This window comes from Agrilus planipennis, unplaced genomic scaffold (genome assembly GCF_000699045.2).
Source record: "Agrilus planipennis isolate EAB-ADULT unplaced genomic scaffold, Apla_2.0 scaffold97, whole genome shotgun sequence".
NCBI classification, from domain to species: Eukaryota; Metazoa; Arthropoda; class Insecta; order Coleoptera; family Buprestidae; genus Agrilus; species Agrilus planipennis.
In genome coordinates, this window is record NW_020438864.1 from 307,239 (window position 1) to 324,806 (window position 17,568).

At 35.5% G+C, this 17,568-nt stretch overlaps 1 long non-coding RNA gene across 2 annotated transcripts; it reads left to right on the top strand.

Moving 5' to 3' along the window:
• The first annotated feature begins 9,060 nt into the window (after positions 1-9,060).
• On the top strand, positions 9,061-16,554 carry LOC108736270. Of its 2 annotated transcripts, none has more exons than XR_001937706.2 (4): positions 9,061-9,099; positions 13,089-13,253; positions 13,547-13,730; positions 14,099-16,554. It is a non-coding gene; the product is annotated as an uncharacterized LOC108736270 (long non-coding RNA). The 2 variants fall into 2 exon arrangements; XR_001937705.2 differs by lacking the exon at positions 9,061-9,099 and adding an exon at positions 9,392-9,489.
• The last annotated feature ends 1,014 nt before the right edge of the window (positions 16,555-17,568 follow it).

Below are 17,568 nucleotides of genomic sequence, written 5' to 3' on the forward strand. Positions count from 1 at the left end.
CCTTTCAATCTCCCTCATCTGAACTAAATTATTCCGATTTTCCACTCCTCCCTTTTTGCCAAAGTTCTCGACCTCAACCTTGCCGTTGAAACGCTCCCAGATCCCCTAGCCCCCACAATCAACTTCCTGACATTCTAAACATTTTCGTCCTCAAAAATGTCACTCTTACTGCAGATCGCACCATCCTTGAGGCTCTAAGCTCCGACCACCTCCCAGCCCTAATAGAAGTCGCCATCCAACTCTCAACCCTCCAAACCTTACAAATTTTCTAAACTGGCTACGTCTCCCATATACTCTTGAAACATACTCCTTCAAGTGCACTTCAATTCGCACAATGATGGATCTCGACAAAGCTGTCAGTCTCCTTTCAAAGGAGATCACCAGAGCCATGGAGCTCTTCACGACCTCCTGCCCCTCCTCCTCCCCAGAGAAACACCTCCTCGCAGACATTTTGGCCATCGCCAAGAGAAAAAACAAAACATTCCGAAAGCACTTGGAAAGTGAAAGCGAAACAGAGCCCCACAGCTCCCACCGTTAAAACAAAACGGTTCCGTATCACTTCAGATGAGGAAAAAGTTGCAATCTTCGCAGACTCTCTCTGTGTCCAGTGCAGCCCACTACCCAACCCTGTTGATCTTGACGACTCGCGAGCGAATCAGCGTCGTCTCCCAATACTTCGTTCCAACTGTTTCCGACTTCAAACATACATCCACCCGTAAAATTTTCCTCACCATCTGATTTCTGAAGAAGAGAAAATCCCCTAGCGTGGACGGAATTTTCAACGGAGTCCTAAAATTTCTGCCATCAAAACATTTAACTGTACTTTGTAACATCACAAACATTATCATGCGGATCCACCATTTCCCTCTGATCTGGAAGAAACCACTCTCATTTGTCTCAGCAAAAAAGGGAAGCCCCTCAGCTCCCCCTCAAGCTACAAACACATAAGCCTGCTCAGTTCGCAGTAGTTGAATCCATACATTTTGACCGGCTTTTCAAGCACGCGGAACGAAACAACCTGCTCCCCGAATTTCAACATGGTTTCTGCAGACAGCACAGCACCGGCCATCAACTTCTCGATGTTACCGAACACATTTCTGACAACCCAAACAAGCGCCGTCACACTTCCATACTTCTGCTCTACATCCAGCAAGTCTTCGATCCACTTTGGCACGAAGGTCTCATCATCAAACTTATCGCCCTCAATATTCCACATTTCGTAAATGGGGGTCATCTGTTCCTTTCTCTCTTACAGAATCTTTAGTGTCCGCGTTGGCTCTGCTTTATCCCCAAGCAAACCCGCAACGGCTGGTGTCCCCCAAGGCTCCAAACTGTCACCTCTTCTGTTCAATCTTTTCTGCGCAGATATGCTCGCCAACAAATGAAAAACCTATCTATACACAGTCTACAGTCTACAGTCTCTACTACCGATCTTTACACTTGTAGGGTATATCTGCTATTATCTACATTGTTTATATTTTGTTACATTTGTTATTATTTCTGTTATATTATCTTATACTTTTTGTCGCGTTGTTCTCATATGTATATTTCATTCTTTTTGTGTGTTTTTGATACTTGTGTTTCCATTTTTCTTTTTGTACATATTTATTATTTGTTTGTATTTCGGGTTTCAGTTCATTTTTGTATATAAATTTTTATTTGTTTTTGTCAGTGTTTTCTTAGTTAATATTTCTATTAATATTAGTTAATATTTCTATTAATATTAACATTAAAAGACGCAAAAGTGTTTCTGAAATAAGTGACAAGCTAAGGAGGACGTTAACTAGACGCAATACGGAGTCGCAAGGCGTGTAAAGCAGCGTCATTAGGGGACAAAATGTTGTAAGAAAACAAGAAGTTATAACCCGAAACACAGGCATTAGTTTATTGATTTGCGATAACAACTAGGTAACTAGATACTAGAATGATGAAGAACGTAAACAGTGTCGCTTGTGGAACGTAAATACCAACAGCTTACTACTACACAACTACACACGTTAATATTTTTACCGCCATTACGATAAAAATTAATCAAAAATGCAACTTTCTTCATTACTGATACTATGCAGCACTATTTAAAATGTTATGTGAAAATGGAATTAAGGAGACAGAAGAAAGATAAAATAAACGTTACTCAAACAATGATAGGTAAATGAATCTTCTGGATAGGTAATTGTAATTTTGTTAATTATAGGGCACATTTCCAAAACAACATTGAGGTTTTGCCAATATGCTTTACCTACTTTTTATGAGTGGTTCGCTAATAGCCCTCTATCTTATATCTTCTCATTAGAAAAAATTAATTACGTGGGTAAACATACACACATATCAAAATTATTGCCGGTTGGTTTTAATCTCTGTACCGCATTTAAGACGGTTTGTCAGTGAGGTCTTCGCTGGAGATATCAATGACCGTACAATTCGACCATTACATCAATATTGTATTTATATCCATACATTAGTATTAGGTCACAAAGTGTCGTACCAAACGCTACTGTGTACCTACTTTTGTTACAAACATTCACTTCACTTTCTTATTTAATTGTAATTTATCACCTTATGCAAGGTTGCTACTTTTTCAGAAATACCCTGTATACGTACAAAGATTAAGAAAATTAATTTTTGACTTGCATTGTAGGTTTTATAATACTATCTACTATTTCGTAAGTCTTTTTGCCATTAAAAATTGCCCATCAAAAGTGTGAGTCAGTACGGCCATTTGATTATAAGAGAATCAACTGACTGTTTATAAACTTTCATAGGGACAGTTCTTAATTTGACATGCACACGACGCACAGTTCATAATCTTTATAGGTCAACTTTTTGAAGTGAAACTTCTTTGGGCTCGATGAGAGTAAAATCTTAAGGCTATGAAACGACACGTTTTGCAACGATTCGTGTCGCGAAGCAATAGGCTATGAGAATAGAAAAGCGCGCATGCGCATATCAGTATTACAATCAGCTGTTAGTGACCGGCATCTCATATATTATAGTATAATTTATTCACTATACTATAGTGCTAAATTAATTTTTTGGTTATATCTGTGCAGTTATATTACAGTCAGTGAATTAGAGTAAATGTTTATTTAACAACTATTATTATTTATTTAAGATTGAGTATTATTATGTATTAATTCTAATTCCTTGTAGTTATTGATAGTTTACGGTTTCTTAAGCACTTGGAAAAATAAACGGAAGCGAAAAAAATTTGACAATTTCTTTGTTATTGAATTACATAAAAACGTATTAAAGTTATACTCATTAGGTGGACTAAAGATAAAATATGTTGGAAAACATAAATCCTGAAAATTCTCGTACTCTCTCTTTCTTTCACCAATTATTACTTATTCGTTATAAAGGTATAGAGATCACCAAAGAATTTTCACTTCTTTCGCGTGTACTGAGTTGCACGTGTTGTTTTCTTTTTTTGATTAATATTCGTATTGAATTATTATCCAATTCAAGTTTATAAAAAGCAAACTGTTGATGGTTATCACAAATCAACAGAATTTTGAGTCTTAATTCTGTATATCTGATTTTGATTTCTTATATCTAACTAATGAAAGATAAAATATTTTTATCTATTAAAATTTTCTTTTGTAACTACCAAAACGAAATCTTAAATTTTAAAGAAAATCTCTAATTTTCTATTTTCAATAATAAAAATAAACTTTAATTTATATATTTGCATATATAAAAAAATGTAAATAAGCATTAAAAATAGGTATTTTTGGCATCTCTTCTGCGCAGCTACGAATTGTCCAGTATCAAACCCCCCGATGTAGTAACTCATCATGTTTTCATTATATTGTCCTTAATAACGTTGTTCAAAGTCCGTCACAAATTGGTGACAGCGTTCTCCCTGCCCATCTAAATAAGATTCCAAAGTTAATCCCAGTGAAAATATAAGTCAACAGTCATGATCCGTTATAATTTTCATAAAGTTAATTTTATTAATCCAATGGGACTTGAACTTAAACGGGACGGGAACTTGAAGCTCTTGTACAAACTAGACTGGGTGAATCGGCTTGCTAGTTTCGATGATTTAGGGATCCGGAGCATAGGCTCAACCATAATGGGGGAGGGGGGCTCTTAAGGTTAAGAATTGCTTCGATTGCCATTAATTCCTTCGTAGTGGTATTTTTGTAATTTAAGATAATACAGGATTTAAATTTTGCTAAAATTTTATGCAAAATTCGAGTATTTTTTTTGAGGGTTTAACGAATTACATTTTCTGTAAAACTGTACTTTGCAGTCAAATTTCTGCACAAAATAGCACTTGAAAATTCAAAACCACGAGGTAGCACTTTGGATTTTTTTTAACAACACTTATCTATTTTAATATACCTTCGCGTGTCGTCCTCAAACTTAATCAAACTTTAATTCAACGTATGACACTTTAAAACAATCACAAATAGACAACAATTTGTTATATATTTTTTATATTACTCGGTATGCGAGATAGCGAGATGATGTCACTTTTGACACCACTGCATCTTTATTATTAGTCATGTTGATAGTGCCACTATGATAGCAGTGCGTTCTATCACTGAATCTAGAGAGAACCACAGAGGATTTAGGTTTGAGAGTTTGAGACATTGCTTTTGTAGGGTCAATTCAATGTTTTAGTGAATTAAAAAATTAATTAAACTTTAATTCAGCATATGGCACTTTAAAACAGTCAGAAATGAACAACATTTTTTTATATGACTCGCTACGTGAACGGAATGATGTCAGTTTCAACTGTTTTTTTATTAGTTATGTTGATAGTGCCACTATGGCAGGAGTGCGTTCTGAAGCTGAACCTAGAGAAAACCACAGAGGTTTTAAGTTTGAGAGTTTGAAACACTGCTTTTGTAGGGTCAATTCAATGTATTAGTGAATTAATCTTACCCATTACCTTAAATTAATAAGCAAAAATTGTTTCTGCTTTCAGCCCCTTGCCGAGAATCGAACTCGGGCTCCTCATTAATTTGAGGTTATCTATAGTTGGAAAAATTACTTCACTAATACCTACATTTCTAGGTTTGTTCATCGTATTTTAAGAATGCAATTTTGGAAAAAAACACCATATGTACAGACTGAAGAGTTTTAAATACGTATGTTAAATAATTTTACCCTTTATGAAGCCGCTTGGTTATCAGTTTATTAAATGCTTTTATTATGACAAACGTCTTAAATATGTTTCAGCGGCACGGCTATCCGCGTTTTCACATTTTTCTTTTCCTTTTACGTACTGCACATCTATGTACGTCAAATGCCTCTTTTTAAATGTACATTTAAAGCATTTATTGAAGACTGAAATTATCCTTACACACAAAAAGTTCTAAATGTCTAAATGTCAAAAGCGCAGAGTTGGGAGTATTTGAACCATTTGCTGAAATCCACCTCTGTGACTGGGAAGAAGAATCTGAAACGAAACTGACATTATTTCCTGCAACTTTAGCAGAACTTGTGAAACGATCAAGTAACTATCTCAACAAGCACCAAATCAAACAATTGGAAGAGCTTCTTGGCCGTTTACCGTTTAACATAGCATACCACCGCATCACACTGGAGCAGCAAGGCTCATCAAACAACAGCCTGGAAGAGTTCCTTGGGCGAAGCAAGAGAAAGCCAATAATCCTATAAGAGACATGCATAAGCAAGGAGCAATAGAACCATCTCAAAGTTCTTGGGCTTTCCCTACAGTGCTGGTACGAAAGAAGGATGATTCCGCGAGATTGGTGTGGACTAACGGAAGCTGAGTGACGTAACAGCTATCCATTACCTCGAATCGACGACACACTAGAAAGTCTAACTGGAGCAAAATGGTTCTCTACCCTTGTTTTGAATAGTCGATACTAGGAAGCGGATATGCATCCGCAGAATAAAAAGAAAACTTTTACTTTTAAAACTGGAAATGGTCTATGACAGTTTAGTGTAGTGCTTTTGGGGTTGTGCAATGCACCGGCTATATTCTAAAGACTCATGGACACTGTATTACAAAGATTAAACTGGAAAATCTATTAAGTTTACCTAGACGACATCATCACACTAGGAAGAACTTTCGACGAACACCTCCAAAACGTGAGTGAAGTCTTCAAGAAATTGTCGGTTGCAAGATTGAAACTGAGTCCAAAAAAATGCATCCTGTTTAGAAGAGAAGTGACCTAGGCCATGTCATAACACCAAAAAGAATAATGACTAATCCCGATAGGACGAGTGCCGTACGAAGTTGGCCCATACGGAAGGATCGTCACAAACTTAGGAGTTTTCTGGGACTTTGCTCCCACTATCGAAGATTCATACGAGGATTTGTTGATATATCCCGAACATTACACAGACTTACAGAAGATGGAGTTTCATTCCATTGGATACCCGAATGTCAAAACGCATTTGAACGTTTGGAGATTACACTATTTGGAGCCACAATCTTGACGTACCTACAGCTCAACGAACCCTTCATCGTTGATACCGATGCTAGTATTGCGGGGTTTGGTGATATGTTATCTAAAGTATAAGATGGAAAGTAATAGGTCATCAGGAACTTTAGTTAAACACTATCGAAACCGGAACAAAACTATTATGTCACCCGTAGAGCTACTGAGTGTAATTAAAACCCTGGAACATTTCCACAAATACCTGTATGGACGGAAGTTTCTCATAAGAACGGATGACGCCTACTTGAAGTGGATATTGCAATTCAAGAACTCAGAAACTCAGATCGCTCAATGGTTACAACGACTTCAACAGTCTGAGTTTGGCATTGAGCATCGTCCAGGCAAACAACACGGTAACACAGATGCACTATCCTGGAGATCTTGGGTGAAAAACTGCAAACATTGTTTATCTGCGGAGAAAAAGAAGGAGCAGCTGTCTGTTCTAATTTAACCGACGTTCAGTCTGAGAGATCCTGGGAAGATAGGGCATTAATAGAAGACCAGAGGAAGAACGAAGATATTGGCTTGACTTAGACCACGGCGTTCTGAAAAGAATCTGGGGAAGTCCAGATGGAACTAAAAACAAGTTCCAAGTGGTACTTCCGAAGAAAAGAATTTCAGATGTCTTAGAAGTAGTCCATGGCGAAGTACATTTCGGCTTTACGAACACTCTAGGCAAGGTACGCGAGAAATTTTATTGACCACGAAGTAGAAGCGATGTGGAAGATTGGTGCAGGGAATGCCCAACATGCGCCCCCAGAAAGGGACCGAAGACAAGGAGTCTTGGATGAATGCAGCAGTACAATGTAGGAGTGCCTTTTGAGAGAATCGCGGTGGACATGGTAGGACCATTCCCAATGACAGACTTCGATAACCGATACCGAGCCAGGAATCACATACCGTTGCTGAGAAGCTTGTCAATGACCGGATTAGCGTATACAGAACTGAACTAATGGTCATTATTAAAACGAGGGCGGGAACCAATCTAAGAAGCGATGTCAATGAACACCAAACTGGCTGGGATCACATTACACTATTTCTCCTGGCTTATAGATCTGTCATTGATGAAACAACTGGAAGAATACTAGCCAGCTGGACACGATGTTTGGTCGCCCTGGAGATTATCCAGTACCTACAGACGAATACGTGAACTAACTACGACAACGACTAGAAGCCATCCATAACACTGTGCGGACGAAGCTGCCCTTTTGAAAGTGTCCGCATGATGACCGCATACATTCGACAAGCCAATTCTGCTGATTTTAATGAAGGCGACAATGTATGTCTAGATAATCCATCAAGGAGGAAGGGACGTTGCTAGAAACTACGACAGACTTGGGATAGTCCACACAACGTTACTTGCATCAACGACGATGCTTATCGAATTCAGAAGGGACTTTGAGCAAAAATGAAGATTGTCCATTTTGACCGGTTTTGTTGTTCACTCCTGATATGGTGATTTTTTTTCACCTGATTTTCAATATTTACCTTAATTACTAACTTTTAACAGCGTCATTAAATAAAGTTTTACTTGATAAATTAATTACCTATTTCATGAGTTACTGTGTTAGTGAATTTATTTTACTCACTACAGATAACCTCAAATTAAAGAGAAAAAGTTGTTGCTGCTGTAACTCCCTTGCAGGGAATCGAACTCGGACTCTGGGGCCAATTTTTCCGCATTAATTTGAGGTTATCTGTAGTGGATACAATTAATTCAAAAAGTAATTCACCAACATATTGAATTAACACTACAGAAATTCGAAGTATCTCAAAATATCAAAGTATGTTCGTGGGTTACAGTGAAGATAAAGCTAGTTTTGTACAAAAATTACAGGAAATAAATTTGTAAAGTGGTTTTTAATGAAACTTTTAAAATATAACAATTAAACAAAATTTAAGCAAATATTGAAAGTCCAATGAAAAATAAAAAATTATATCGAGATTGACTTTAAAAAATGGCGAAACTTATTTGTTATTCGATTTTTAAAATTTAGCATAGATACCTATTTAATTTATTTTATTTTTTTGCTAACGTTTAACAGCTTTTTTTCTTCAGCAAAAAAATTGTTTTGACATAAACTGATCATTATCTACAGTTAATAAATTGAAATCGATAAATTGATTGATTAATAAAAAATTATTGCAATTAAATTTACTTCATTTTTATCACTGTCTAGATATCTTGAAGTAATTAAATAAATAGGTACTTAAATAACAACTACGTTAAAAATGAGAGATAAAGTTAAGTTGCCTCCACAATGTTTCCTCTTGATTTATACCGTATCGCACAACAAAAGTATATACTATCTGCAGTAATATAGATAAGAACAACGTATGTTGTGCAGTTGGAAGCATAGAGCAGTTGATAACAGTTAGTGAGTTAGTGTAAAATGTCGAGAAGTGACAAACAGGGAATAGTGACTAATATTCATGAAACTAAGTTAATATAAATTACATAAGTTGTGTGTAAATAATCTTGTAAATAAACAGTATATGTCACCCCGACCATTATGGTAGCTAAAGCCTACTAACAAAGACTTCAAGATAACAAACCCATGTATACTTTGTTTACTTTCTGTAGCGATGTGACGTTCAGTTTGACCGGCGCAAAGTAGAAAAGAACAGCACTAAGCCAGAAAAGGAAGGAGACAAGTATCGTCCAAACTCTTAACCGGTGAGGAGCGTATAATCCGTACAGTACTGCACGGAAAAATTGACCATTTTATCCACTACAATTGCATTGCTCAAATGTGCTGTTATTGGTACCATTTACTACTGAAAATATCAACGAGATGTTTATTTATATTTGAAGACATATTAAAGGCTTTAACGCTTGTTTTCGACTCGCACTACTATTCATGATTGAACAAAACTTTTGGCAGGTACTGTATGAAAAAGTATGTTCAATGAACAAGAGTCGAGAGTATAATGAGCTTTTTTCTCCTTGCCTATAATTTTGCCAGCGCGCATCCAAGACATTGGAAGGGGCCCATCGCTAGAGAAAGTAAATGAAGAATAACACACTATTATTTTTTATATACGTTATTAGGAAAAGTCCAAAAAGGTAAATATCCAATGCCTACCTTCGTCCATAGTTCTGTTATTATACATTTAATAACAAAAATTATTTTATACATTGCAAAGCCTACGAGCCTACGTGATATGTATTTTTTCGAATTTCATCTAATCTATTTTTTTCTGAAAACTGTTAGGGGGTTTATATTTTTTATCAGTTTGAAAGAGCTTTTAATTTTGTATCGAACGGTATCATTTAACATGGATCGTTCGGCTTGGAAAAAGAAGGTGTTCATTTTATAAGATTGACAAAAGTAGGTTTCGATATTTCCGGATCTGAATAACGTACACATTTTGGTCATAGCAAAAAAGATAAGGTAATTCGTGCTAAAAAGTACTGTTTAGTTTTCAATGTATGCATATTCAAGATGCTCTTCGGTCCTATTCAAAGACCTGAAATCGTGTTCTATTCAAAAACAGTTGATTATCTCAAAAGCTATTAGAGATAGATATATGAAGCTGTTAACAACGTCGATCTATAATTTAGCAATGAAACCAAAAATATAAAAATACGTATGGTGTGAAATGGAGCACCTTGTATGATTGAAAATATTTTCTGTATATGTACCGTATGATTCTGGAACACTTTTATAGAAACGTTTTTTCTATCAAATGTTTAATAACAGAGTTATGGACGAAACGGCCTTGTAATTACGTAACATACCCAGGACCAGCCTTAGCCATTTAGGCGCCTCGGGCTAGTCATGCATTTGGCGCCCTTTTAGATATACTTACTTCATTATAGAAGTGTTGTCCCTTATTTTAAGCTCATTCGCTCTACCTACGGGAACTTCCCCGACTACAGATTTTTAAACAAAACTAAATGGGCGTGTTAATGGTACCTTTTATCTTAATTTAGCTACCACGCAAAAAGCACAAGTCAACACGAATTTAGTGTATGAGTTCTGTGTATCCGATTTTGATTTCTTATATCTAATTAATAAAAGAAATAATATTTTTATCTAATAAAGTTTGATTTTGTAACTATCAGAATGAAATTTTAAATTTTTAAGAAAATCGCTAGCGCTTTTTCTTTCAGTTATATATGTATAACAGGAAAACAAACAATTAATTTAGATAGATAATAACTTGATCAACAAAATTGTTATTCTTATTTACATTAGGTGTGTGCGTGCGTGCGTGTATGTGTGCGCGTGTGTTCGTCATCCCAATCCTCTTCGTCTAAACCATTTATGCCCCTTACATTCCAGAATACCACTTACAATTTTCTTCTATTCTATTCTTCTGTCTTTCCTTCCGAAACCATTTTTCTTTCCTTTCATTCCAATATAGCTCTTATTGTTTTGTTGTAACTAATTTTGTACTTTATTCCTTTTTCTCTAAGTTCTGTTGCTTTCTTAATGACTTCTTTTCTGCTCTGTCTTTCCAGCCATGTTGTGTCATTGTTGATAAATATTTTGTCTTTTTCTTGTTTTTCATAACAGTGTTCTTTTTCTATGTTTTCCAGCTGTGCTCCTACGGTATTTTCTACATTTCTCACGAGGCAGAATTTCCGTACTATTACTTTTATTAGTAGCTTTTCCTCCACTAATTTCTCTATGTTTTTCTTGTCCTTTACGTCCATTCCGTTTATTATTACATTCTTTTTCCTTCTTTCTCTCTGAATTTTCCATTAGCCATTTCAGTCGCTTGTCTCTTTTCTCGTCACTTTTCCCTTCGTCTTCTTTCCAATCTTCCTCTAACCTTTGCATCAGTGTATCTTTTCCGCCCATTGTCTCCTTATTTTTATTTTCTATGCTATGTTTTTTACTGTCTTTACTTTCTGGGCTCTCTTCAGCCGTTCTTTTTGGAGTTTACTTCTTAAGAATCGTTTCATATATAGCGCACGCTATGAAAAATAAATGGGTAGTAAAATCAAACGTAACAAAAAATGAAGGGTCGTATTTCCTCTGCGTAATATACCCACGCATCTTATAGCGCTCCCCGTTCTTCAGTCGCAAGTACACATTTACTCTCTCTCTCTTTCTTTCTTTCTTTCTTATTTTCTCACTATAGCATTCAGTATACATGTAAAATATCAAACGTCAATTTGTGGAGTGCGAATGATTTAAAAAATTGTATGTACCATAATTTAGGTAATATATTTTCTCAAATTAATGTGAATAAATATATGAATATATGAATTTATTTACTTCACTTGCCTATTATATATATTTTAAGATAATTGTTTTTAAGGAGTAAACTTCAGTCACGCGTCGGAGCTGAGACATCGCATGTCGCATTACAACCGGTCGCGGAGTAGCGGTAAATCTGAAAGGCGCTCGGCAAAGCAGCCAAGGCCAATATAGCAACACCCATGGCTCGCATGAGTTAACTGCTAACCGTGTAGCATTTATATTCTCACTCATTCGTGCAAGTGCATGACAATTACATTTGTAGACAGTGAAATTCGAATCGAAGATGAAATAATTGATAGATTAACTGAAGTTTAAAGTGATTTAAATAAATAGTGTTCTCAGTTTTTAACATGCGTCTATCATCTGAATGATTGTATTTACTGTGTATTCCGTACTCTCATACGCAGATTGAAATTAAAATTTATAGTTGGATATCTTGTCTACTATTGATTTTCCATTATCATTCCCATTTTCCAATCAACCAGAAAGCGATTTTAATTTTAATACCCTAAATCGAATAATTTTCCGAAAATTTACAGTTACATGCCTACAATCCGAAAAGTTTCACGTGTTTCATAAAACTACACATTTGTTTTTTTTTCTTCTTTTTTTAGCTTCTGCCCTTTTCTCTAGCCAGCTTTCTAAAATCCTTGCGCGGCTAACTCTGCTTGAGCTTGATGATGATCAGCTTCCGTTTTTAGACTCGTGTGGTCTGCCTCTTTCTTTCAATTCGTTTTTAGTTTCGATAATTCTCTCATTCAGTTCTGAGTCATCGCGAATTGACATTTTTTCATAACAATGCAATATGCAGTATGTCGTCATTTAGCTCCATAGTCGGTTTTCTTTTGTGGTCCGGTTTACCGTTACTCTTTTCATAATTTCTTCTAACAACAACACAATTCATACACTAGATTACTCTTTGTCTTTTTGATAAAATAAGTTTTTGTATTAACTTTTTCATAACCGATATCCCCCCCGCACCACTCTCTCTTTCTTTTTAAGAATGGTTGTCACCAAGCATTTTGCAAAATCGTGTATTTTTATTTATCATTAAATAAAATGCAAAAGCAAACTCTTTTTTATATAAATTGAATTTCTGATTATTTTTCAATGTAAACAATTAGGCCATAGTCAAACCGGCACAAAAAATAGTATTGTTTTGTTGACTTGTGTAATAAATAAATAATTCATAGGTTTTTGAAAAAAGGTTTTTCAACTGACTTGTGAATTCACGAGTATGTAAAAAGCAAAGAAAGGAATGTATGCATAATGCAGGGGGGCTAATACGAGTTGCAATTTCTCGCTTGTTGCTTCTATTTAGTTCTACATTATTTAGTGAGAGATACGACAAGCGACAAAATGACAGGTCGTGTTTGTTAGACATAGACTACACATACTCACTTCTACGAGATAAATCTGTAAAAGTTAACTGAATCTAGTTTTCCTTTAGACCGATAAAAATATGTATTCAAATTAAGTGGTTAAGATGAGCTGGCGCGTGGCGTCCTGTAGTACCTAGCGCACCGAGCAGCCACCCCGGTCGCTCCCTTCCAAAGCCGGCACTGAATATACCTAATTGTATTAATTAATTAAATGGGTATGGGATAGAGCAGAGGTAAGGCACCAGCGAGGTCTATAAGTTTCTGTTTGGTCTCCATGAAAGCATGTCTTTGTGTTAGTCAATATTTATCCATAGAAACGAATTAAAAATTAATAGAATTTAAGTCACTGCATTCTGCAATAAGTATAAATGTGGTGGTAAAAAAACCGAACATATTAGTCATTGTTCAGTAAGATCGAGTACTGAAACTTTGATTGTCTATAAGCCTATATACAGTTAACTCTTTGTAAACAAGTAACTTATTTTGATTTCTGAAATGTAAATTAAATATAATTTTCCTTTATTAGCATTTCCTCAGAATGGCCAATTTGAGCAATACGATTCATCGGATTCTGTTAGAATTGTTGGAGGATCTAAAGCATCAATAAACGATTTTCGTTATGTAGTGCAAATTACTACGGATTATCTCTTTTGCGGTAGATCAATATTGTCCAACGCATGGATACTTACGGCGAGTCAATGTTTACTTGAGTAAGTATGAGTGAACTTTGTCACAAGTTAATTGTTAATGTGTCTAACATAAGGGTGTTATACATACCTATATTTAGCCCCGTCATAAGTACAAAATACATATTTATAAACTTATTTAAGATATATAAAGTAGATATCTTTATTATTATTCAATAAATCTTTTTTTATTCTATTCATTGTAGACTTGAAATTGAAACAGCTGTAATTTCTAATATATATTAACTATGTATATTTAAAACATCTGAAGAATCCACACCGTGGTGAAACGTTGGTTAGGTTGACAATAAAATTGTTTACAAGTGTTTTAACTTTAATTTTTCTCTTTATAAGTTTACCTTCGTAGTTAATTATGTACTCTTCTTTTAAAGGACAAATGTAACGGTTCTTGCTGGTGCTCAACAGCGAAGATGTGTTCTAGTACAAGCTGAAGAACTCTTGAACCATCCTCAGTTCTCAGAGGCTCCTAACACGACTAACCTAGGTCCCGACTATGATGTCGTTTCGATAAAATTGTTACTAAATTTGACCATTAGTGATACAATTAGGAGTGTTCAACTAATTGATGCAAATCAGCAAATAGCACCAGAAACCAATGTCACGCTTCCAGGATGGAGATCGCAGTCAGAAGGTGTTAATGCCAGTTATACTTAAGCTTCATTTCATGACAATAAAAATAATTCAACGTACCTAAAATTAAAACATTTTCATATCGTCGCGATGTTTTACATAACCTCATATTTTGGAATTTTGAAAAACTTTTCCTTTAACCTTTTTCGATTAGAGTCATGTTTTACATGACCGCCATTTAAGTGATACCTTGTCTTTTCTATTTTCAAACACTGTATTAGTAAATCAAAATTGAATAATACAGACTATCTTTTATAAGAGAGAGCAAGTAGTCTTTACCACATTCACATCACACACATCACATTAACGGTAAACTCCTGGTATTAGTAGTGGATCTAGAGGGTCCTTTGCTGATCGTAGTTCATTTCGAATCTTGCAATATTGCACATTGGGATGACGCAACGCAGCATATTGACAAGGAGAAAAGAATACGAAAAAGTCATCAGATTACTTCAACCCGAAAAATCAGCTATAGTTCAACACGCGTTTGAGGGAGGCCACACCATATATTTTAAAAATACAACTGTCCTGGTTAGAACGTCGCGATTCTACAATCTGGCTAGAAGGGAAGCTCTGGAAATTGAACAACATTCTAATAACATAAACAGAGATGATGTGCTACCAACCGAAGAGGACATAGAAACAACATGGACGTAGTGAACCATAACACCACTTACCCTAACGAGTTCATTATAAGAAGGGTAACCCTGCATCAGTTACGACTCAGCACCTGCCTGTTCACCACTGAAGATGCCGTCAGCAAAGAACGGCGAAACGTTTGGAAAAGTAACATTCCACGGGCAAAAAGCCAGGAAAAAAACACACAGCATCGATAAACGCCAGCCGTGAATGCCTAAGAACTTCAGTATACTGCGTACTTTTTAGGCCACCCTGTATATTAGTACCTATGCCCAACTATTTTATTTTATTATAAAATTAATAAACACCTTGTACCAAAGAAAGTAGTTTCTTAGATGTGCGAGTTTGGTTGAGGCAGGTGTTTGTGTGTGGAAGTGAAGTACAATGTGTGACAAAAGAGTAAGTTTCTCTTTCTAATTCGAATAATTTCATTCAAGCAAGGTTTTGTTCGTAAGAATGTTCGAAAATATTCCAGAATTTTGAATGACATTTAAGAATGTGCTTACCAGAAAAGCGTGCATGCGTGTTTGTGAGTACTAATGGCTTAATTTTACTACATTTAAAAGTTTACTAATTATTAGTGCATTTATACCTTCTTAAATTAAGGGAAAGGGTGTATTTTCCTTTATTTTACTATTTTCCACTCTTAGCAGTGCACGTGTCATAAGGATTTAAAACAATTTTTCTGTCAGCGATTTAGCAGTTTCTTTTTCTTTTTTTTTTGTAATCAGAAGAAGCCAACGGATGTAGAAATAAGTGCAGAGCGAACCAGCATTAGTCAGTTACAAATATATTATCCTTCATCCACATTTTTTCATGTCATCGACTCACTTCTTATGGGACGAACTGTATTAAAAAGGCTTAAAAAGCAGGGGCTACGGAATACACCTAATAAGTAGATTTAAAGGATTGCATTAAGATACATACTGTTAATAAATTAGTATCTAATTAGAATAAATATGAAATCAGTCCTGTTTATCCTGTCTAATATCGAATCGGCGGTGTGCGCTATTTCAAATATAAGCGGAATGTTAATGAGCGAAAACGAGATCTTACATTACAGTCGCTTTCGTTTCATCTCCAATTTTTTTTTGTTTGATGTCAATTTCTTCTTATTAATGATTTATTGTGTCGAATACATACGACAAATAAATCGTTCCGTAGTTACTAAACAAATTGTATTAACGCATAAATTTTGCAACATCTCCAAAGAAGTCGAAGTTAGCTGAAGTACCTATTTACATTAAGTATGGAATCAGAGGCAAAAGTAAAAGTTTTATATTCAATTATCTGCCATCAGCCCCTAGCCGAAAGCGAAGATGCCGGAGGTGCTGCTTCAGTTGGTTTCTCAACTAGTGTTATTCATTAGTAAATAACTACGTTAAAAATAGACTTCATTCATATTTTCGTTTGAAAATGCCTGGAGGTAAATCTGTTTGAAAAACTGGAAGAGTATTCATCTACGGGCTGTAATAAGATTGCAACTAGCGGCATGGCCAAGAGGTTTAGACCATTTCTTAGCATTCGGGAGGACGCCGGTTCGATTTCGATTCTGTTTGCCTAGGTCCAAATTTTTCTGTGGTTTCCTTGGATCACTTAAGTAGATGCTATGGCAGTAATATTCCACAGATAATCCTTCATTCTCTCATCATTCTCACCCGAATCACCACCCACCCACCCATTCCCACGATTGTCGCCCTACATTCCAGTGTAGTCCGGAGGAATTGTCCGCCCACCATCATTAGTGGCTGGTGGGAATGAAACACTCAAAAGATTTTTAGTTTTCAATAAAATTACAAAACAGCAAAGGGACTATTAAAGTAATATCGGTCCTTACTTCGGTGTTCACTGAACTCTCGCAGGTAGCAGAGATGACCCTTGTAGCATGTAGCATCATCGTGTATTATGTGTAAAAATGTCAAGATTCTTGTTGTAAAAATGGCATACCGATATATGTTATATGCTAAAATTAAGGAAGTCTTTTTAAAAAAATTATTGAGCAAAGCTACAATACACACACGGCAAGATTGTAGCATCTTTATTATAACAAAGTTCTTATTTTGCAAAATAAGTAAAGCTAAGCAAAATCTCTAATTATTACGTTTTATCCCTATTTTACATATCCAACATAGAAAGGGCGACTTGAATAAAGTAGACACAACATACATAATCATTGGAACTACAGAAACCCTCATTTTAATAAGGCGAAAGGAAGATGAAATTTTAACAAAGACTTTCGCCAAAAATTGATAGCTGCGGATTTAATCCAGCGAGATTTGATATAAATATATTTTATAAAAAGGAATTTTTAAGTGTTTTAGATACAACTTCGCAAGGGTGCAATGCTGATACTAAATATATTTTTGTTTTGTTTAGATTATTATCGAAAAGGGGAAATCTTCAAAAGATACCCCCTGAACATACTAAATATACTATAGAATGTCTTTATACGAGGGTGGATTGATAAGTTTCCGGCCTAACCAAGAGATGACGCCACTAGGCCTACCTTGAGGTGACATTCTATAGTACCATCCTTGGATAGCTTGTAGCTATAGTTTCAGCCCGATCTCCT